The sequence below is a fragment of the Plecotus auritus genome, assembly GCF_963455305.1.
Source record: "Plecotus auritus genome assembly, chromosome: 10".
Classification (NCBI taxonomy): Eukaryota; Metazoa; Chordata; class Mammalia; order Chiroptera; family Vespertilionidae; genus Plecotus; species Plecotus auritus.
Genome location: NC_137785.1, coordinates 45,044,735 through 45,068,778, shown reverse-complemented (window position 1 = coordinate 45,068,778; position 24,044 = coordinate 45,044,735). Strand labels below are relative to the sequence as shown.

The window sequence follows — 24,044 nt, the reverse complement described above, 5'->3', positions numbered from 1 at the left end:
AAATGGAATCATTTGAACAGTGGTCCTCTGTGACTGGCTTCTTTTAAGTAGCACGTTTTCAAGGTTCATCCATATGTTTTAGCATACTTTCACTCCTTTTTATTGCTAAATAATATTCCATCCTATCTGTCCATTCTTCTTCAAAGCTTCTGCTTTGTTTTAGTTTTGATATTGATGTCAGTACTCTTGTTTTGTGATGTTGATGTCTGTATTTTACTGAACTAAGTGGCTCTCACACCTCCCACCTGTGCACCCTTTAATTATTTCAGTGATTATGTTTTGTGTTATTCTACTGAACTGACAAAGAAATTCAGTTCAATTCAGTTCAGCAGACACCCAGGAGTCTACAATCTATTTACATCAAATTATAAGAGCAAATCATGTCCATGAGTCACTCTGATACCTCTGGCTTTCAGGTATCCTTTATTTTACATTATTTGGATGTAGATGTGTAAATGTTTTTCAAGTTTATTTCCTATGTTTATATCATGCTATTCGGTAAGCCACTTGAAAACAGAAACTGTGTGTTCTGTTTCTTTTCTAGTATAATGATATTACCGATAATTACAGCAGTCACCACATACTGTGTATTTATTTTATTTGGTCTGCAAAACAATCCTGTGAGGCAGCTATTGTTTTTGTTGTTTTTTTTTTTCATTGGTTGTTGAGGAAACTGAAGCTCAGGGTGATAAAGCAACTTGCTGAAGCACACCATCCCCATCTGTGTGGAGCAACCAGTACATAATATTGTCTACTGCCACTCTGGTGGGCAGCAGTGCTGTGTCTTGGTCTGGGCCACCTGAACTAGTTTCGGGGGGAAGGATAAAGTCCTGTGGCATTTGTGGTTGTGTCCAATCCACTGTTCTCTTGACAATGATGGAAAACATCCCCCAAAGAGCTCCCTCTGCTTGGTACAAGAAATCATTGGGTGTCTTCTTGGGAATTTGCCATTTTGGGGTCAAACTTTAGGAGATGCACTTAGAGATAACACATTAGGACCCTCTCAATGCCCCAAATGACACGTGGCAGGATCTATATATATACACATATCTAGCACTGCTTGACTACTTTCCTGAGCACGCTTGTCTGTGCTGCGCTGTCATCTTCGACAGGAAGGCAGGTAGGGTGCCTCCATGAGTCTACATGTCACAACGAAGACACTCGATAAATATTAAATAATAATTATTGTTTCTTTCACATTCGCTGACAGGATAAAATCGGGATAAAGAGACTTTAAGGTCTAATTACTTTGTAGGCATCTACACCAAACTGCTCATTGAAAAATTAATGGTGGAGCCGTCGGGGATGGAGCAGTAGGAAGTTGTTTTGAGCAGTGGTGTCAGTCTGAACCTCAGCGTCAGATGCAGAGCAGTAAACACCAACGGGAACTGCTGGAAGTGACTGAGGAAGAGGAGACTGGGTGTGCAGTGGCACTGAGCGGCTTCGGCTCGTTTACTGCTACTCCGGCACACAAAATACGTGTTCAGTGAGTGACCGAATGAATTTGCTAACAAACAGAAAACGCCATTATGCAGATGATCTTCACAGCAGAAATGAAGGCCCAAAAGAGTAATAATAATCATTACAACAGTAATTAACATTTTCTAAGCACTGGCTCTGAGCCAGGCCCGACGTCAAGTGCTTTAAATATTATTTTGTTTAGTCCATTCAGTAAATTGCAAGGCAAATATTATCCTCATTTTTAAAATGAGAAAATGGAGGCACAGAAAAGTTAACATCACACAGTTATTAGTACAAGAAAAAAAGGAAGGGAGGGAGGAAGAGAGGAAGGAAGGAAGAAAGATAGATCCCAGGATTTGCTAGGCATGGACATATTCACTAGGCCATTTTCTAATCTCCTAAGAAATCACTGAGTTTCTAGGACCTTAAAGAAATATCCAGAGATTATTCAGTCCATAGTTTTCAAACCGCTCCATGGAACCACGAAAGTTGCTTCAGAGTTCTACCAACAATAAAGTGTTTGTGCTAAACAGGGTAAGTTCAGTCCCTGGAAAATATTTGCTGCTTGAACCTGCTTTGCATATTGGATTTCCACATAACATTTTGTTTTTAAACAAAAGAAAGAGTGTTCCATTGGAATAGGTTAGGAGCCAACAAACATTTCTGGAAAGGGCCAGAGAGTAAATATTTTAGGCTTTATGGGGCACACTGTCTCTGTCACAACTCTGTTATTGTAGCACAGAAACAGCCATGGACAATGTAAGTGAATGAGCATGGCTGTGTTCTAGTAAAACTTTATTTATAAAAGTAGGTGGTGGGCTCTAGTATGCTAACTCTGATCTAGGTCATCCCCCTGTGGTCAGGTGGAGTTTGCATGAACTTTGTATATGTGATTGTTTTACTTGCTCACAAAGAGGAGGTATACTAGTATTGTCCAAGACCCCATATTTATTAATGCCCATCAGAAAGCTCCTGCCACAGTTTAGGAAAAGGAAATTAATCTGTATTGCTTTGAACTTTGTGTCAAGTACTCTACTCTTAGTTCTACACCTGAATTAATCTTCATTGTACCTATGTAATATGTATGGCATGATCCTATTTAACAAAGAAGGAAACTGAGGCTTAAAAAGGTGGAAATAGTAACAGGAATCAAGCCAGAATCTCATTGAATGCCATCACACCGTATTGACATGGCTTAAAGACACATCACTTACCCTGTCATCTAATAGACTGGAAGGTCAATGATAAATCACCCTCAGTCAATTCTTTCCTGGGAAAAACCCTTCAAGTTCACTTCCGAAGCTCCCCACAGATGCTCCACCATCTCTATTAAGTTAGCAACTTAAAGACTAGTGGTACCATTTCCATACGAGTCTTCCCAAGGCATAACGCAAGAGAATACCCTTGCAGTTTCAATAAGCTGTTCTCCTGTTTGTGCCTTTAGTCATTTGTTGTCTACCTTAGCAGGCTGTTAGGTTTAATTAGCTGGTAATCCTCCACAATCCATACTTTTTTAATAAAGATCATTTTTTTTTTAAATTTCTCTACTTTGTTCTCTACCTCCTTGACTTGTCCCTCATGGAATTCAGACTATGCTGGGAAATTTTGGAATTCTAAGTTTTCAGTAACCTTCCCTTCGAATATTTAATGGCACTCCTAGGCTGGTTATACTCCCGGCAAATAAAGAAATCTGATGTCTTCTTCCTGCATGGGATAGGTTGGCAGTTTGAGGCTGAGATGATGATGGACAGAATACTAATCTCTTCGGGACACACACTCGTTGCCTTCTTTCATGCTCGCCAAAATGCCCTGGAATTGGAGGACCTCTTACATCTATTTTCAATTCATTTTGGATTGGTTTCCTTTCAAGAGCAAGTCAATCCCATTCAGCTGGCAGTAAGAAGGTGGTGTCACCCTGGCAGTCAGTGAGAGCATCGCCTCTTGCGTTCTTGGTGCCAGAAAAACCCGTGTCCGCGGGCCACCGCAGCCCACCTCCACAACTGGACAGTAACCAGCGGCGTGGGAAACAGAAGAGAAATCCATCACGTGCTGAAAACTCAGCCGTCAATAAGCAGCTCTGCAGGCATTCCGGTTGGGGACCCGACCACAGAACTGGCTCTCCGTCAACAATCAAACAGTCTTTAGCTGTGATCAGCCACTTCCATCACCTCCGAGACTGGCAGGTTTCCAATAAAGCCAATAGCCCCCTCCCTCAGGGCAAGGTCATCAGCAGGAGGCAGGCATTGTCGTTTAGCCCAGCAATTTGACAACAGTGTTAGCTTACACTCTATTAGCCAGCAGCTACGCCCTGACCCGTGACCCTGACATTGACCCCAGGCAGCCCTCTCCCAAGGTAGACCCTGATCATTGGAGGTGGCTCGCCCTGCTGGTTAGCATGAGAGAGGGCCCATCAAGACCAAGCAGGGCTCCCCAATCACTCCTGCTCCCAACAGGAGGTTTAAGGCTTGAAGTACAGAAACAAGCCTGAGTTGAACCCGAGATGGCAAAGGTGAAAGTTCAGAGGCATATCCATCAGCAGCCTGTCACCAAAGGACACGGAAGAGCTATGGAAGCTTTCAGCACGGGGGTGGCCATTGTCTCCAGACAGTTCTGCTCCTTAATGGAAAAGACATATCAAAATATGCCTTACAGAAGACAAAATAATGGGCTGAGATGTACATTATATGAGGGTGTTAGATTGCAATGTACTTTACAGTGGGGGAATGAGATGGCAGTGTTATGCCAGGGTAGTTAGGTTGAAATATGGATTATCCTAGGAATGTTAGCTGGAGATGTGCTTTCTAACACAGTTGTTAAATTAAGATGTGTTCTTCGGTGCAGGCATTAGCCTGAGATGTGCATTACAGCAAAATGGTTAGGGGAAAAGGTGGATTCCACTTTGGGAGGGGCGTAAGAGCGGGGAAAATCTTGTGTTGGATGCTATTCAAGGTCACGGGCCATCTTCTGCATTACCTGGGTTTCAGGGCTTGGAATGCAAGGGGAATGAGAACATGAAGTATACATAATGATCCTTCCCGTCTCCTTTCTCCCCAGCCAAACAATCTGCCACTTTCCCCACTTTTCCTGTTAGGCCTCCCCCATCAATAAAAACATTAGCTCGCTAAACAGCCTGATGGCTTTTCCTTCCCCAGCTTAACCCTTCGGGAGCTGGGGTTTCCTTTGGATTTGTAAAGATATTGATCCCAGATAATGTTTGCCTTTCTAACTCTCTCTTCCCTGGACTTGATGGATAGGTTCAGGACTCCATCTCGGCAGCCAACTCACCGCAGCTGCCCGGGGAAGGGGGAACGGAGCGAGGCAAGCGTTCAGTAGTTAACACCACGGGAAGGCTTTCCCTGGATGGACAGGCAGACACGCAGTGGCTGGGGAGCCAGGCAGGGGCCACTGTCACTTTCAATCAGCACCGGATTTCACTTTCAATTTCCCTCACTCTCGTCCTGATCCCTGGACCAATATTTCCGTGGTCCAGCTCAGAGTGTTGTATAATTTCTAATTAGTATCAGATGCTATCTGGAGGTTGGCCGCCCCGAGCTGGATTTTTAGAGGCTGCTTCTGCAGTTAAAGTGCTTTTCCACAGCATTATCAACAGAGGTGAATGCAGGTAGCCATGTCGTTAGCTTGTGGTGCTGGCCTAGGTGGGATCGACTTTAATAAGCCCTCACCCTCGATGCTGATCTTGCCCAGGAGACATACGTGAAGAGGAACCGAGCCTCATCTCCCTCATTACCCACTTGGCCTGCAAAGGTCCGCCGACCGTCTCCCCAACAATGTTTCTGTTCTTTCTTCTCTTCCCTAGCTCGGAAGATAGAATTTACAGCCTCCAGGAGTCTAGCCGAGTGCAATTGGATGGTGTCCAGCTTTGCCGGAATCAGAGAGGTGAGTCCCAGCCTTCTTACTTCTCAATGAAAGAAAATGTTATACCAGGTGAGTGAAGGCAGTCAAAGAGACCAACCTGCCAGACAAGGGCACCAAACAAAACCAAGCAGTTCAAAGGAAACGGCAGTGTTACTAGACACCCCTGCATTGTGCCTGGAGGTGCCGGGGAAGAGGCGAGAGGGCACGTGGTGTACGCTTTGTGAGGCTCCGTTTCTCAGGCAGAAAAGTGGCTGTGCAGAGGGACAGCAGCCCTTACCTGCCCTGGCTTAGCTGCTGTGGGCAACACGCAAGGAATGTGGCAGAAATGTGCGGTCCAGGTTTTAAAAAAAAAAAACAAAAAAAAACACAAAACACCAGTTCCACCCACCCCGGGCTGTCTTTGCCAATGTTAGTCTCTTTGTCGGCACCCCACCCACTCTCCCAGCATTTCCTGGTTCAGCTGTCCTCCAGCCTGGAGTGTGCTTTTCTCTTCCCAATGTCCATTCCTGCCTCGTCTTCTGACATCACATTTTCCTTAAAAATAGGCTCTGAGAGCTATTTCTATCCCTGTCAAGGGATCGGCCCAGCCAGACTCCCACGGGATGTAGGAATGAGTTTAAAACCAATCCCGAAGAAGAAAGGGAAAAAGGACTTGGCTAAGTCCCAGATTCCGCTTTTAAACAAATCTCTCGGGTCCAGCCAGATATTTGGGGCCCCGCCCTTCAGGAGGAATTATAATGTGGTTCTCTTGAAACACCATCTAAAATCCCATCCCAAAGAAGCGCCCAGATGGCATCTGAGCAGAATTGTGGCGGCCTTGTGGTTCCAAGCAGCTTCAGAATCAGTCCCACCCCGTCACCTAGTTGCTTTGTGAATTTGGGCAAATCACTACACTTTCATAAACCTCAATTTTTCCATCCATGAAATGGGTTGAATGGTGGTAGTGACCTCACAGGGCGATTATGCAGTTCAAATGGGCTAATGTATATAAAATGCTTAGTCTTATGCCTGCAGACGGTGGCTGTCAACGTTATCATTTTACTACCACACCAACAATGAACAGGAGCCATGTGCCAATTGACCACGGCTACCTCGGCATCAACTGGTCACAGACCACACCGATCCTCAGGTGCTCATTAACACATCTGGTTTTAGAAATACACTGTAACCCGGCCGGTGTAGCTCAGTGGTTAAGCACCCACCTATGAACCAGGAGGTCATAGTTCAGTTCCTGGTCAGGGCACGTGCCAGGTTGTGGGCTCGATCCCCAGTGTGGGGCGTGCAGGAGGCAGCTGATCGATGATTCTCTCTCATCATTGATGTTCCTATCTCTCTCTCCCTCTCCCTTCCTCTGAAATCAGTAAAAATATATTTTAAAAAAGAAAGAAAGAAACACTCTGTATCTCAGCCTCACTCCTTCCCAACACGACGGTTGAGGAGGATTTTCTCTGCTCAGGAAGAAGGCGGCCCTGCCAGTGAGGAGAGACAGATTAGAAGGCCTGGGTGGTGGAATACAATCCCTCCTCTGTGCTCACGGGTAACTAGCCATGATTGTATTTCAAAGGTAACAGTTCATCTCCACGCGGGGATTGGTGCACAGTCTACAAATAGGGCCTAATGTGATCCGACAGGCCTGATTTCTCTAGATATATATTAAAACAACATGACCGTGCTGATGGCTCCAAGGTCCTGACCTTTAACAAGGACTTATGACGTCAGGCAACCTGCCCAGGAGAGCGAGCGGGGCAGAAGGCCAGAGGGACAAGGTCATTGGCTAATGAAGTGGTCAGCATTGAGTTTCTGTCACTCATCTGGTTAAGAGGAAACTGAGAGGGAAGTAAAAGAAAATGAGAACATTTGAGAAACAAAGAGCAGGAGCGCATTTGAGCAAACACTCCAAAGGTGAACTGATGTTGTCAGGAGGCCGGGTGACGAAACGCAGCCCGTCTGAGCCTTCACTGTGGCCTCCACTGTGTTACCTGTGGAACACCAGCCAGCTGAAAGGGCACTTGGGAGAATCTAACTCTGTGTAAATCCAAAGTCAGATTGAAAATGGATAATGAGCCCGATCGGTGTGGCTCAGTGGTTGAGCATCGACCTATGAACCAGGAGGTCATGGTTTGACTTCTAGTCAGGGCACATGCCCAGATTGCAGGCTCGATCCCCAGTGTGGGGCATGCAGGAGGCAGCCGATCAGTGGTTCTCTCTCATCGTTTCTCCCTTCCTCTCTGAAATCAATAAAAATATATTTATAAAACGGATGATGAGTTGTGTGTTGTAGGGTAAGAAGGCAGTTTGTTTGCAGGTCATGGTAGGTCTAAGGATGTTGTCCAGTTTCCAGACTCCCAGGAGGGAGCCTTCTCGGCAACATTCGGGTGCATTGTAACCACTGATGGCCACTGAGGTCTAAAAACATTCCTCCTCACCGTCAGCATCCCTAGAGCCAGATTATAACCTAACTCTTGAACATCCCAATGCACCAAGACACAGAAGGTTTCAGTTCCAATTCCTGGATTATTAAAAATATCTTTTCAACCCTTTTCCCTCTCATTTCTAAAAGGGAAGCACTATTGTACATCCGCTGTAATTGAAAAATTTTAAAAAATATTTAAAAAATAAATAAAAATAAAGGGAAGCACTAAGGTTTAGGGGAAGAAGCCCTGAATGGAGAGCTGGAGGACCAGCAGGCTGATCCCAGCAGCTTATGGTTTCTCTCCAGTTTCATGGCCACCGATGGCTCAGGTCGCAGACCAGGGACTTCCCCGCCCACCTCTGCCGCACAGAGATGACATGAGGGTCACCTGGAAGCACTGACCTGAGGAGCATCTGGAGTGTTGAGTGGGAGCATGAAGTCCCGATGGGAAGGATTATCAGATTATCAGGACTGCAGCTGCCCGCTAATAAAGTCGGGGCGTCACCAGGACCATGGCCCCTCCCAGGACTCAGGTCCTTGGGACTCTCTTGGGTTTGGAGGCTCCAGCAGAGCAACACACATAACCATATGCCATTAACCAAGGCTGCTCTCTTTTTTCCTTTCAAAGATGGACATAGCTTGAAGCTTTCTGTGTGATTATAAAGATATTTAATCTATTTTTGAAATGCAAGCAATTGATCAAAGTATTAAGAACATTTAAATCACCCAAAACTCCACCACCCAGAAGCAAGCACTGTTAACCTGGACCGCATCCTAAAAGATGTCTTTGCTGTGGACATATGCATACGTGCGTCTTATTTTATGTCCGTGGTATCCTATTACCTATGCTCTCCAATGGCTGCATTGCATTCCAGTGTTGGGTGTACCATCAGTTATTTAACTGATCCCCTGTGGATGAGCAGTAATATTTTTATAAGCAATAGTAATGAACATCCTGTGCAATGATTGAAGAAGCCCATCAATCCTAGTGACCCTGATCCATTCATCTGTGGGGAAATGAAGGGGAAAAGGGGTGCATTTTCTTGTCCCTGAGATAAAAGCATCATGCCATGAGGTCCTGGAACTACATGCTTGTCTTATTTTCCTTCCTCACCTCCTACTCTTCTTGCCCTGGCCTTCGGATGCATCGCACCGCCTACAGCCCACTCTGCTGCACCCTTCATCGCCAACACTCTGACTACCAGCCAGTGGGTTCCATTTTCTCTCGTCTGAGTTTCTCCCTGGTTGCTTTTCTCCATATGGGGCCCTAAGGTTGATGAAATCCTTTGGGTAAGAGTTGGCACTGAGACCAGCCAAGCAGTGGGTTGAGTTGGATGATTACATTGCAATGTTTTAATTTGCCTTTGGACAAATTCTCATAAGCTTTCCCGAGAAAATCTCCCATTAGATGTAGTCATTTAATTTAAGAACAGTTGCGAGAGGAAGATGAGCTAAGATGACAGATGGAGGAATGCAGATGTGTGTGTTAGAGGGGCTCAGAGCACTCTGCGGATTTGGCATGGCAGCTTCTACTGTCTGTGTCTGGACTTGAGAAATGTTCATGAAATCATTGAAATAAAGGGATTTTCTCAGATGACAAGCAGGTTTCCTTTCATTTCTCTTGCCTGTAAAATCATAACAAGGTCAGCTAAAGAACTGGATTCCTCCCCCCTGCCCCCGCACACACACACACCAAGCCCCGCAAACAGACACACAAAAACAAAAATTTGAGGAAGGCAAAACAAAGCAAAAAATAATAAGAAGACTGCTGTCAGAAGTTCCCCTCGGTCACATTTCCACAAAGATAACTTTTTTAATTCCATACTTCCTCTGCTTTCCTTCAAACCGTTTTCTGGACATCCTAATTTGGTGTTTGTATAATTCAACATCTATTATTGTTTTAGGACCACAGTTATTATTTTAATTATAATTTAAAGCTGCCTAATATATCCAGAGGTCACTGGGCACCTAAAAGAAATAAATAAAAACAAGTTGCCATTTTTAAAAGCAGCATGTTTATTTGGAAGTCCCATGAGCTACTCAACTAAGACATCATAAAACCTTCAAATAAACTAAAACGGAAACAAAATAAAATGTCTGGTCTTAATCTCCTTAGAAGGCAAGCGGGAGAAGGTTGCAGCTAGCTGAGTGCTGGCGTGAGAACTCTCAGAATGATTTTATTGCTGAGTTAGGGAACGCCAGCGTATGCCTTGATTCCCATGCTCCATACCGCAAGCTGCATAGTCCTGGTCCGAGGTGTGTAATCCTTGAGCCCTTAGTGAAATTTCAGTCAATGGGAGCTCAGTCTGGGAACAGATTTTGAACAGAAAAAGAAAAGGGTATGCTAGAGGCTTAGAAATGACTACTGACTGACTACTTCATACAGGTGGCTTCAGAGGGCTTTTTCCAGTGTAGGTGTCAATCAAGCAGACTCCAGTCTCCTTAGCTCTATATTGTAAATGTAGAATTGCTGAAATATACAAGTCTAGTGACTTTACATTTGAAAGGCTAGAGAAATTTCAAAACCGTTCCATAGTGTTCCTACATGTGAGTTTCCATAACAGAAAACAGTAAAATCATTTTAAACCCATTTACTGCTAGTATTCTCGATGTAATCAGAGCTGTTATGGTTTGTTAAGCAACAGAATTATCTGGTGGGCAGGAGGTTTATGCTGCTCCAAGACCTTCTAGCTGTACAAGTATGCAAACCAGTAAATATTACAGAATCCATTAAACAAGCATGGTCAGGATTTCCAGAGGGAAGCATCTATTCCCTCCAAACCTCCCCCCTCCCGAATGGTTTAAGGTAACTCCTTCTGGGAACCAAGGAGCCAGGCTATCAACTTTGGATCACTCAAAGTTCGGAGAAAAGGGCAAAGGGTGGTGTCCTCAGAGGCAAAGGGCAGGCTCCCAGAGAGCTCCTTCTTTACTGTGGAAGAAATAAGAAAAAGAAAAGAGAAAGGAAGTTGGCTAACTCAAAGACTGACAAACTCAAATGTCTGCAGAGACTAAGGCAGTGGGGAAAGGTGGGGACTGTGGAAAGCATGCCCAGATTAAAGAGCAGCTGCTGCTCACCTCCAGCTGGTGTTCCCCAGACCCAGTACAACCAGATTTTTCCATTTTTCAGTAGAAGCTGGAAATACAGATTTTTTTTTTAACTTGAAATATCTCAAATTTTATTTTTTTCCTCTTTTATTTTATTTATTTTATTTATTTTTAATAAATCTTTATTCAGATTATTACAATTGTTTCTCCTTTTTCCCCCCATAACTCCCCTCCACCCAGTTCCCACCCCACCTTCTGCCCTTACCTCCCCCCACTGTCCTCATCCATAGGTGTATGATTTTTGTCCAGTCTCTTCATGAACCCCCCATACCCCTTTCCCCCTGAGAATTATCAGTCCACTCCCTTTCTATGCCCCTGATTCTATTATATTCATCAGATTATTCTGTTCCTCAGGTTTTTAATTCACTTGATTTTTAGGTTCACTTGTTGATAGATATGTATTTGTTGTTCATAATTTTTATCTTTACTTTTTTCTTCTTCCTCTTCTTTAAGTATACCTTTCAGCATTTCATATAATACTGGTTTGGTGGTGATGAACTCCTTTAGCTTTTTCTTATCTGTGAAGCTCTTTATCTGCCCTTCAATTCTGAATGATAGCTTTGCTGGGTAGAGTAATCTTGGTTGTAGGTTCTTGCTATTCATCACATTGAAAATTTCTTGCCACCCCGTCTGGCCTGCATAGTTTCTGTTGAGAAATCAGCTGACAATCGTATGGGCGCTCCCTTGTAGGTAATTAACTGTTTTTCTCTTGCTGCTTTTAATATTCTCTCTTTGTCTTTTGCTCTTGGCATTTTAATTATGATGTGTCTTGGTGTGGTCCTCTTTGGATTCCTTTTGTTTGGGGTTCTGTGAGCTTCCTGGACTTGTAAGTCTATTTCTTTCACCAGGTGGGGGAAGTTTTCTGTCATTATTTCTTCAAATAGGTTTCCAGTATCTTGCTCTCTGTCTTCTTCTGGCACCCCCATAATTCTGATGTTTGTACGCTTGAAGTTGTCCCAGAGTCTTCTTACACTATCTTCAACATTTTGGATTTTTTTTGCTTTTTGCTTTTTCGGTTGAGTGTTTTTTGCTTCTTTGTATTTCAATTCTTTGACTTGATTCTTGTGTTCCTCTAGTCTGTTGTTGGGTCTCTGTATAATATTTTTTATTTCAGTCAGTGTATGTTTAATTTCTAGTTGGTCCTTTTTCATATCTTCGAGGGTCTCATTATATCCTTTTCTAGGATATTCTTGAAAAGTCTTATAACCGTGGTTTTGAATTCTATATCCAGTCGTTTGTTTTCCTCCATTTCTTTTGTTTGTGATTTGTTTCTTTGACACCGCATTTTCACTGCTTCCCTGAGTTGGTAGGGTAGATTTGTGTGCTAGGTTTCCTATATGGCCCAGTGGGTCGGCCTCCCCAGTTAACCTGAGGTGGACACTCTTGGTGCACCCCTTTGTGGACTGTGTGTACAGCCTTGTTGTAATTAAGTCTTGATTGTTGTTGGTATCACTGGGAGGAATTGACCTCCAGGCCAGTTGGCTGTAAGGATCAGCTGTGTCTATGCTGGGAGAAGTTCAGTGCTGGAGACAGCCTTATAGGATTAGACTTGCCAAATTGCAATAGCCTCTGTGCTTAGCTTGGATGGGGTGGAGTCTCAGGGCAGAGCAGACAGTTTTGGCTTCCAGTTAGCCTTGCCCTTGCACGCACGCGCGCGCCTTCAGACCTCTGTCTTCCCCGGCTCCCGAGTCTCCGCCCAAGAGTCCAGACTCCCCCCACAAGAGCGTGGGTCCCCAGGGGCTCGCCTGGAACCGGGGTTCAGTGCAGTAAGAACTGGGGCCCAGTGCAGTCAGGAGCCTCTGACTCCCTTCCACTAGGGAAAGCCTGTGGCAACCTCCGCAGCCTTTGTGCGCACTGGCACGTGTGCGCCTTCAGACCTCTGCCTTCCCCAGCTCCTGAGTCTCCGCCCGAGAGTCCAGACTCCCCCCGTAAGAGCGTGGGTCCCCAGGGGCTCGCCCGGAACTGGGGTTCAGTGCAGTCAGAACTGGGGTTCAGTGCGGTCGGGGGCTTCCTTCCCCCTTCCGCCAGAGAAAGTCAGCCAGGCTCTCAGCCGCCCTTCCTCTCTGCACGCACAAAGACCCTTTGCCGTACCTCCAATTCTCTGTGAGCTTTTCTCTTTCCTTCTAGTTGTAGAATTTTCACTCAGCCAGCTTTCCTGTGGTTCTGGATGGTGTCCATTCTGTCTTTTAGTTGTAGTTTTGAAATTGTTGTGCGAGGCAGCAGTTTAGGTGCTTACCTATGCTGCCATCTTGGTTTCTTCGAAATATCTCAAATTTTAAATGTTGGCAATCAATTTAATACAAAAACCAACACAACCAAATAAAAGATTCTATATGCTACATTCAGCTCATGGGCAATAAGTCTGTAAATTGTGTAAGACAGAAGTAAGCAGTTTGGAAATAACAATAGCAACAGGTTCTGAATCATGGAATGGATCATTTATGTTAGAGTTCTTACATTCCTTGTCTCAGATAAGGGAGAGTCTTTATCAAGTTTTAGTACTAATTCCCATCTGTAAAGGAAAATATATACTTTTTTCTCTCCCATTCCACCCAATCAATGCCTTCAAATCTAAAATGTTCTTTAATCTGCTTCATCCTTTCTTTATGATTCTCTTTGTAAAGTATTGGGCTGTGAATGATGAACTCAGGGTATACTGAGCTAGGCAAATGTGTCTGCTTCTTAGCCTTCTGAGATGAGAGAGGATCGCTGCATAGAAAGTATTCAGAGAAGATGAAAGCTGTTTTGAGGCTGTTTGCAAGCTTTCTTGGATAAAGTATAATACAGTTTATTAGTTACGTAAGGGTATTTTCTTAATAGCCTTTCTTGCATTTAAGCTTTAAAAATATTGACATTCAGAGGGTATATCAGTCAGTTTTTACTAAGTAATACTGCAGTAACAAACAACCCTCAAATATTAGTGACTTACAACCAAGATATATTTTGCATGCATATAATTGCACGGTTGCATCTTTGCTCCATTTCATCTTCATTTTGAGCCCTGGGCTGAAGGAGTAGTTCCTCCCTGGCTTCGAAACAATATCATGCTAAAAGGAAGAAGAGAAACCACATGTTGGCTTTTAAAGCTTCTGCTCAGAAATCACATACATCACTTCCTCTCACGTTTTATTGGTGGCTAAAACCAGCCACATGGCCAAGCCTGATGTTGAAGAGGCTGGAGAAGTATTACCCTCCCCCTGGGGAGGGCAATATTTAAGAACAAGAAAACAATCACCCATAGAGGGCACTGCCTTGGGCACTTTAAGAGGGGAAAAAAATGGCAAAGCTCCCTAACCGCTCCTATTGGAGAAACAAAGCTAGCTAGGTCTCAGGCTTCCTTCTGATCCTGGTAGGACCCAATGAGTAATTTGAGTGACGAGTAGTTAAAAGCATGTTGTCTCGAGTCAGACTTTCTGAGTTCAAATCCTGGCTCTACTATTTCATTCTGTGACCCCTTGGATATGCTACTTAACCTTTTCTGTGTCTCAGTTTCCTCATGTAAGCATAACTACCTCATAGAACTATTGGGAGGATTTAATGAGTGAAGATAATATACAGGGTGGGGTAAAAGTAGGTTTACAGTTGTGAGTGCATGAAACACAACTGTGAAGAGAGAAAACTTAGAACAGTGTTTGACAGAATATGTATTGACTATCACTCCAATGATGATGATTGGAAGCCATCAGCTCCAAATGCATTATGGCCATCTTCTCAGTAGGGCCAACACCCCTCTGTTATAGCTAGGTTACTCCAGGTCTTTTTTTCCTTTAAGAATCCCATATTAAAATGCATGTTCTTCTGGGAGGGCGAAAACCTTGCATCTTTACCAGCTAATACCTTTGTCAGGGATTACTCTGAGAGCAGTTTCCGAACTTGCCACCCCGATGGTTTTACTAAGAGCTACTCTAACCAGATCATCCTTAGCTACACATCCTGAGCTTGCCCATATCTCACCTGAGATGACGACATGAGAATCACTGTAGGTGGGATGCAGGCCTCTGAACATCTTAGAGCTCCCAGGTGCGTGCTATGAAAAACCAAGGTTGTTCAGCATTGACGCAGACTACCTTCCATCAAGAGCACCTGGGTGCCTCCTTCTTAGTCTAGATTCTGCTCTGCCATGGCTCCGCACTACCCCACGTTTCTCCAGCACCATCCAGGTGGACTGACCAGGAGAGGGAAATGTGCTGACAGAGAAGAGTGAGAGATGTGGCCAGAGCCGAGCACTTGTCTTTCCTCTCCTCCTGATTCATCACTTTATACAATAAGGAAACTTTTAAACGTTGAACCTGAACTGAGGCTGTGACTGTGACACAATTAATCAAACTCTTGAAGAATCATGTTACATTATGTGCTTCAGGCATTGATTCACTCCATGAAAGTTGGCCTGAAATACAACCTAGACACAAGATGCTGTACCCATAAGAGATGGCACGGCCAGGATGCTGTCGATTGCTTTGCATCTCCATGTGATATGTGGAACTGCAGTTGACCGGGCCATAAATCAGGACAACTTCTAACACATCAGAGAGGATGTCACCAATCCCCACCTTGCCCCAAATAGCTGTTAGAGAAGAGAGTGCTGACCATAGAGTGCTCCTCAAACCTGCTATCATGGCCCCTAGACAATAATGACAGTGTGCATCCACAGGGCTCCCCGTCTCCCTGCCTGTTCTTGAATTAACCACATACTGTACTGTCACCCCTGGACCAGGAAGTCTTCCCCCTGGGGGCATAGGCAGGTCCTCTCTAAATCTAAGTTTTACAGGACCAGATGCACCCCCCTCTTAAACTCATAGGTACGCATCATGTCAATAACAGTACCAAGCCGCTCTGTGCAGTGCTTTCCAGTCAGTCAAACACTGAAAGGTCCCCAGACTAACGTGAGCCTCACAACAGCCCCACGAGGCAGGAAGTGAGCCAGGATCTGTGATCGCCATCCTACAGAAGAGGCAACGTGCTGGGGAAGTGCTGCCAGCTGCCAGCTGCCACGGTCCTGGAACTCATGATGGAACCAGAACTCCTCATCTTAGGACTCGAATCCTGTGGCTTCCAGCAACTCCGGGCATCACAGGAGACCAAAAAGGAAATCAGATCTAGCGTCGGCCCCATTCCAGCATCCCCCCACTCCTCCAGGCGCCCTTCCCACCCCGTGCCCTCACACTGCATCAGCCCACACTTTCACTGGCATCTCCAGGTCCAGAAATATCTCTCAAAACTGCCTTGGTCTTAGCTAGTCCAGAGGAAAGACCCAAGAGCATGCAGCTCACCTTGCCCTTGAGACCCAGCTGCATGACCTTGAGCGTTACATTATGCTTTTGAGTTTCCTGTGCAGAATGGGTTATTACTAGGACCTACTCCTTGGAGCTATAAGGAAGATTGTGTGAATCATGTACATAAACTCATTTATATTTAGTTATTAATTATAGTAGGTATAATAGCTAGCAATTTTTAAGACCTGCTCTGTAATGCTATGTATTTCATTGTTCTCAATGCACCTAGTCTCTCATTGATTTCTCAGGACAACTCTGTGAAGCAGGTACTATTATTACCACCTTACATAGGACAAAACTGAGGCACAGGGAGGTTAAATCGAGGCAGCAACGGCCTATGTGGTGTAACTCCAGTACCAACACTCAGTTCAAGTACAAGCTCCAGTTGGAGGCGGGGAGTGTGGGTAACAAACATTTAACGTTGCTTCTTGTCATTTGCATTTTTAAATAAGAATATCTGTGAATAAAAGAAATAGCTTGAACATATAGTACTGACATGGAAAGGAGGGAATCTATGATGGTGAAATATTAGCCATTATAGCAAAGAGGACAATGAGTAGGAATGAGAGCTGCTAAAATTATACCATGAATATATTTTTTAAATAGAATGAAGGCATCACAAGAAAATGCTAACGTGGTAGTATTTGTGGAGCAAGGACTAAGCTCAGATGAGGACAGCAGGACCTTTAATTTCTTTATTTGTACTTTCCTGCGCTATTTGAATTTTCAGACATGGCTCTGCAAGTTGGTTTTGTTTTATACCAACAGGATTTATCTGAACAACAAAAGTATCATTTTATTTGTTTTTTTTTTCTTTTTCATTTTTTAAATTGATTTCAGAGAGGAAGGGAGAGCGAGGGAGAGATAGAAACATCAATGATGAGAGAGAATCATTGATCCGCTGCCTCCTGCACACCACACACTGGGGACCAAGCCCGCAACCTGGGCATGGGCCCTGACCGGAAATCGAACCATGCTCCGGGTTCATAGGTCAGTGCTCAACCACTGATCCACACCGGTGGGGCTATTTTGTTATTTTCTTCCTTAAATACTTCATATTTTAAAGTTAATGAGTATAATGTTTAAAAACTATACTGTGAAAACAACCACGGGCTGCAAGCCAGTGTCACACCCTCAAGCTGCTTATCGCCTCAACGCAGAAATAAGATGGAATGGACGGGAGGTGCAGTGCCCAGAAAAGTGGGTTATAATTTAGTGCCAGGAACGCGGGGCCATGTCTTGAGACGGTAGGAGTACAGCTCTCTTCCCAAACATGGTATTTTCCCTGATGTTTTTTTCTCCACCAGAAATTTTCCACTTTAATTATGTGGGTTAGGTTAGAGGAGTTCACCTTCAGAAGTTTAAATGCACACACAGCTAATCCCTTCCATAAGACACATTTCTGGGAAGGCCCAGAGACAAATGTTTACAACCTGTGCTGGGATACCAGGGCCCCGAGTGACTGGAAACGCTGTAAGCATTGTGTGCCCGTGCCCGGAGCAACAATTTAGAGCGAGCCCTGCCTCTACGTTCTGGAATTCTGGCCTTCGTTCTAAGAGTGGAATCACTGGCAACACTCAGAGGTTAGATTTTTCCCCCTTTTCCTGGTTTTGCCTTCAGCGTGAGGAGGATGGTAATTAAAACCATACTTAAAATATTAAGTCTACTACCTAAAGGAATGAAGTTTATTAAAGTTGCTCAGCGTTAAGTACAGAAACTTGAAATAGCCTGAGCACACTCCCCTCGGCACACATCCAAAATATTAGTTCAGAGGAGCCCAGCAGAGAGATGGTGAGACATACATACACACACACACATACACATACACACACATGCACGCACACACGCACGCACACACGTGCATGTCAACATATTGATATATCAATAAATGGAATGCATTTCTCAAGTAACTAGTTATTTTTGACAAGCAGAGAGCAAAGATGACCCCCTAATTACGGTACTTAGGAGGGCCAGTGACTCGGCAAGATGATGACACCATCTCATAAGGATGGAGAGACAATAGGGACCAGTACTTGATGCCCTTAACATTTCGAGGCTGTTTCCTCATCAGTCACAGGGGCAGTGATCCCCCTTTGGGAGGATGCAGGGAAGGAGAAAGGAGAGGACTAGCATGATGCCGGCACAGAGTGAGGAGGTCCGTGGTGGGAGGCCCCTCATTCCCAGGGATCCCTTCCTCCTCCTGCAGGGCTGGATGGGAGCCACATCTCCCAGGTAAATTCCAACTCTCATCAAAGAGCATTCATTCAGTCGCCATCCTTTCTTCTACATCTGAGCTTCTAAGGCAAGTGCAGCATGGTGTAGTGCGAAGAGCTCAGTCCCAGGTTCAAATACCCACTTTGGACACAGGACAACTCCTGTCACCCTCCTGAGGGTGGCTGTGAAGAGTGACTGTGATCCAGAGCAGCAGGTGCTCAGTATGCCGAGGTCCCCGCCTGCTCGGGGCTCCATTCTGCAGGGGCTCCTCTCACACCTGCACAGAGGCCCTGACCCCCTGCAGGCTGGTTGTGAGGCTGAAGTCACCTTTCAGCAGGACCTGACCCAGCAGGAAAGCCCACCAGCTCAGTGAGAGCTGCTCTCCCACATCCTGCCCATTGGCCTGGCCTGGGATCCCCTCTGATGGGTGCTTTCTAGGGACCTGGCGCTGCGGGCAGTCCAGGGATGTCTCAGAAAGCACTGTGGACAAGATGTGATTTCCGTATATGTTTGCTTTCAAAATTCCTTGAAGAATTCCTTTAGGAATTTCTTCAACCACTCATAGTAGCTGCTCAATAAATGCTTATGAGTGAATCATAATGGCTACCAATTATCGAGTTGCTGCTATGCGCTAGGCTCTGTACTCCAAGAAAATTGTAACTGTGTTATTCCCCTTTAACTCCACAAGCGGGAAAGAGGCACCAAAGTGTAATAGAGGGGTGGCTCTGGAGTTGTAATTTGAACTAACCCGCATCCTTCATTCTAGCTGGGTGACCTCTGGAAAGTGTTTAAATTCTCTGAGCCTCAGTTTCCTCATCTGTAAAATGGACATAATTTATCTACCTCCAAGGATTGCTAAGAGTAAAAGATATTGATAGATAAATAGATCATTCTTTTACATATGTGTATACACATATATATATATTTATGTGTGTATGTATATATACATATATGTATATAATTACATAGAACACTGTCCAGTGTCTAAAACCTAGAAAATGATCTTAAAAACAGATGAAAAAGTAGTACGTTATAACAACCCAGTGCGGTCAGTGGTGTTGTCCCCATTTTATAGATGAGAAGCTCCTCAGAACAGTATCCTCTGACAGAAGTCCAGTCAGCACCTTCCATTGACAAGGAGTTCCCTTGACTGTGTCACAAGTGAGTAGGGAATTGACCTGGAGCTTTAGAAATACCCAGGATTGGGTGAACCAATGGAGAAGGACGTGCTAGACAGGCTCAACCCCTACAGAGGCTTGAGGGGGAGAGGGGGTCGTAAAAGTTCAAAAGAAATACTAGCCACATTTTTTTTCTTCCCTTCCCATGGAGTGCTTGAGTATACGTTAGAGAAGTTATTTTCAACCCTATTCTGAAAGACATGCTGTTTATTAGGCACCTAAGCTGAGAAGTGGGATAGAAAACGGTTAAGAACAAGTGCTCTGGAGTGGTCTGATTGGGTTTGAATTCCTGCCTGACGTTTATAAGCTGTGTGGCCCTGGGAAAGGCTCTTAAACGCTCTGATTCTGAGTTCTGTGTTTGTAAAGTGAGGATAATAATAGATCCTTTGGAGGGCTGCCTTGAGAGTTAGACAAGTGAATATTTGCAGAGCCTGTGTCATGTCTATACCTTGTAGGCATTCAATACATCATAGTTTTTATTGTTGTTACTGTTTTTACGTGGTTTATATACATAATCCAAGATTTGGGTGGATTACTAGTAAATAATAGGCCAAATCATCCGACTAGTAAGAACTGGTAGACACAGGATTCTAAAACCCAAATTCCATGCATCAGTCAGAAAAGATTAGGTTATGCTGAGTAACAAACAAGCCCCAAAATTCCACATTGTGACACAATAGGCATTTATTACTCACACAAAATGTTAGCTTAACAGTCCAGATAATTTTGCTCTTATCCACAATCAACACAAATGCCTATGGTCACAGTGGCAAGACAAGAGTTGGAAGGTTGGGCACTAGCAACTAAACGCTTCTACCCAGAAGAAACACATGTCTCTACTCACATCTCATTGGCCAAAGCAATATATATGGTTATACCAAATTCAGGAGAGAAAAGTGCACCCCTCCCGTGTGCACTGACGTTCAGGAAGACAAGTTACCAGTGAGCACTGTATGCCCCAAAGCCAGGCTCTTTACTGTGTACTGCACTGTTCTGCCTCTCTCTGCAACAGACCATCCATTTTCGACTTTTCCTTAACTGCAACAATTAGTTTCAACATCGCTTCCTTAAATTCAGAGAAAAGCATCAGTTCTTTACCTCAGCTAATTAATCAAGGGCTCCTGTCCCTCTCCTGCCCGTCAGCGGCACTCCATGGCCAGTGCCCCAGTCAGCCCATAGAGTGCCCCAGTCACCCCATCCATCCCCAGGGCTCTGTATTTCTCCAGCCTGCCCACGCCAGCTCTCACTTGATGTCTCAGTTTCAAAACAGAGATGCTCCAGCTGCTACCTGGGAGGACTCTGGCCCCCCAAATATTTAGTTAGCAGCCATTCAGTTAAGTGGAATTGACTTTTTATTGGCTTTCCTCTGTACGGCTGCCACCAGCGAAGGCTGTTTCCTCCTTCCCTCTTCTCTGCCTGTCAGTTCGCTCCACATTCCTATCGGCAGCCTTTAGCTCTGATCAATACTAACCGCTGTGTAACCGCTCACGCACGGCTGCTCTGCTTTGCATCGATCAGACCCTCTTCCAACAGGTAGTCAGCTATTTGAGGCAATGACTCGAGATAAACACCTACTTTTACTTCAGGCTAATTCATTTCAGGTGGGTTTCAAGGAGGCTCTGCACCCCGTCTCTGTGAGACAAACTGGAATCATAGAATCAAGATCAACTCCTCCTGCACTCGAGATCCGAGGAGACCTTTCTTCCTCTCCCCATTTCCCCCCTTCCCTTGTAAGTTGTAAGTGCCACTTACCAACATGATGCCAAGACTGGGGGCGTTGAAAATGCCACTTCAGGAAACGGGTCAGTCAGCTGCCCCTCTTTCCTTTTAATAAGATGCATCTGGGGCTGTGGGAACCCAAGGGCTGCTGTGAGGCAGCCTTGTCGCTGGGCAACCAAGCATCCTTCCAGCTTCCCCAAGAGCTAGTCTCACGATATCCCGCAACCCTGGTTCTCTGGCCAACTCAGGAGGCAGCCCTTGAGCCCTTGTTCCTGGCTCACAGGTGAATTTGCCAGGAACTGATATTGCAAAACTAGTTGCTATTTTGCAATTGTTTGGGGGTTGGTACAACTCCATGGCATTTGTGTGATAACCAGAAAACACACAAGACTGCTCTCTTTTCCCCAACTCGTACACTAAGTGTGGCTGAAGGCTACACCTGAGTCCACATGATCCTGTCACCTGGGTCCCAGAACCTCTGTCCTGTTTCTCTCTTTCTCCATTCCACACCCACCTCATCAGTCCCCGAGTCCTGTCGATCCTCCCCGTGCTGTGCAATGCCAGGGTCCCCGCCCTCCGCCTCCATTATTACCCTCCTCACTCAAGCCTTCATCTCCTGGTGCTCGGCCACTGCAGTACCCTCGAGCTGGTGGCCTGGCTTCCGGGTGCTCCCTTCTTTGTTAGTGTCGCTCTGCACACAGATTTATTCTCTTAGTGCTCAGCTGCCGTTGCCTCGCTCTTCTCCAAAATCCTCAATGGCTTCCCATCACCTGCCTGCATGGAAGCCAGATTCCTCAGCCTAGAGTTCTGGCTTCCAGAGATCTGACCCGTAGCTCTCTCTCCAGACTGTCTCTCACTGCCCTCCAGCAGAAAGCCCATACTCCAGCCCCTCTCAATGACTCCCAGCTTCCTCTACATGAGTTTTCTAGCTCCGTGCCTAAGAAAAGATTGTTATGCCACACACCACAGTTGAAATTGGCTCAAGTCCTATCTTCACTACTTATTAGCTTTGGGACTTCAGAATTATCTAACTTCTCTGCCTCAATTTCTCCTCTGTGAAAAATGGATAATAATAATAATAATAATAATAATACCTATCCCGAAAGATGGTTATGAGGATTAAATAAATTAATGTATGTAAGCATCTGAATGGTACCTGCACATAGTAAATGCCATGTAAATATTTCCTATTATTATTATTATTATTATCCTGTTCTCCAAGCCACAACCCAAAGCTTACCTTCTCCAGGAATACTCTCCAGGTCACCCTCGCAAAAAAACTCATTTTCTTTTCTGCCATCCATAGTCTTGGTTTATACTGATAATATAATAATAATTCGTGGGTGCTAGGTACATGCTCAGTGCTTTTGATTCATTATTGCTTTTAAAACTTTGGGATGGATGCCTTGCATTTCCCCAGATCCACTCTTTCTCCTTCTCCACCTTGCTTTTTGCCAGAGGAGGCCGATCTGTATGTCCAGTGGTTTCCAGTTGGATTTGGCCAACAAAGAGCACTGGCAAGAAATAGGAACAAGCACCCGGCTGGTGTGGCTCAGAGGCCGAGCATTGACCTATGAACCAGGAGGTCTCAGTTCAATTTCTGGTCAGGGCACATGCAGGGTTATGGGCTCTGTCCCCAGTGGGGGGAGGGGGCAGCGTGCAGGAGGCAGCTGATCAATGGTTCTCTCTCATCATGGATGTTTCTATCTCTCCTTCTCCCTTCCTCTCTGAAATTAATAAATAAATATATATATTTATATTACTTATATATATATATAAATATATATATATATTTAAAGAAGACATAGAAACAAGGAAAAAGTGCAGGTTGGAGTTTTTATTCTCCCAGCTCCTTCCCAGCTGAGTCACTGCGGCTCTCAGCAGAAGGCCCTGCCTCTTGTCAAGTGGCCCTCTTGGCCCAGCCTGCTCTGTCTCCAGCTTCTTCTTCATGCCCTCTCCTTGCCTCTTCACAATGGGGTGGTAACAGGACCCCGGGGCATTGCACTCTCCCCTGTGGTTCCTAGAACGCTGACCACACCTCTCTAATGCAATTACCCCTGAAGAAACTCTCCCCAAATTATCCTCTTTCCCATGTGCCACCCTGGTTGACGCGGTTCTCATTATAATGGAGTCCTGTCGTTGTTATCCAGGATCCCCGAGATCACATCAAGCAAGTGAGGGAGCCACATCTGCCTGGCTCTGAATCACTCCTATCAGAGTAAGGATTGGTAAGAGTAAGGTGGCTAATTCTCTGTGGACTTCTGCCTCTTAGGCAGAATATATTGGTTTGTTTTTGCCACATGCACCTAAATCTTAGAGGCTTAAAACAGCAATCATTCATTAGCTCACCATCCTGCAGGTCGGCCATTCAGGCTGGGCTCAGCTGGGAAGTTCTTCTGCTAAATCGACCTGATTTGCTTCTGTGGCTGCAGTCAGCTGACGGATTATCTTCTGAGGCCTGGTGGCTCAGATGGTGTCACATGCATATCTGACTAGCCGGTAGGGAGCCACGGGGCTCACCGAGCCATGGTCTCCAATATCCAGCAAGCTCAGCTAGACTTCTTCAGGTGGCGGCTGGGTTCCAAAAAGAGCGGAAGAAAGCCAACCCCAGTGTGCAAGCCCCTTTCCAGCCCCTGCCTGACTTGGGTGGTCTAATGTCCCAACAGTAAAACCCAGAGTTCAGGGTTGGCAAAATCCACCTCTTGGAGGGAGGAGCTGCAAAATTCTGCAGCCAGTCTACCACATGGGACACTCCTTTCTAGAAAGATCTATGCCCTGACAACTTTATATCCTGTATCCTCATAA

General features: G+C 45.1%; 1 protein-coding gene and 1 long non-coding RNA gene across 4 annotated transcripts in view; one reads left to right on the top strand and one right to left on the bottom strand.

Annotated features, from left to right (window-relative positions):
* Nucleotides 1–21,485, bottom strand: part of LOC308236414 — a 37,660-nt gene extending 16,175 nt beyond the window's left edge. Inside the window, exon 1 of the long non-coding RNA XR_013959281.1 lies at nucleotides 21,273–21,485. This is a non-coding gene — a long non-coding RNA (uncharacterized lncRNA). The remainder of the gene's footprint in view (nucleotides 1–21,272) is intronic.
* ZFHX3 (zinc finger homeobox 3) overlaps nucleotides 1–24,044 on the top strand; it is a 974,639-nt gene that overhangs the window by 654,000 nt on the left and 296,595 nt on the right. For all 3 annotated transcript variants that reach the window (XM_080646078.1, XM_080646081.1, XM_080646079.1), the window contains one exon: nucleotides 5,279–5,358. The gene's annotated coding sequence lies outside the window, so the exon portion shown is untranslated. The remainder of the gene's footprint in view (nucleotides 1–5,278; nucleotides 5,359–24,044) is intronic.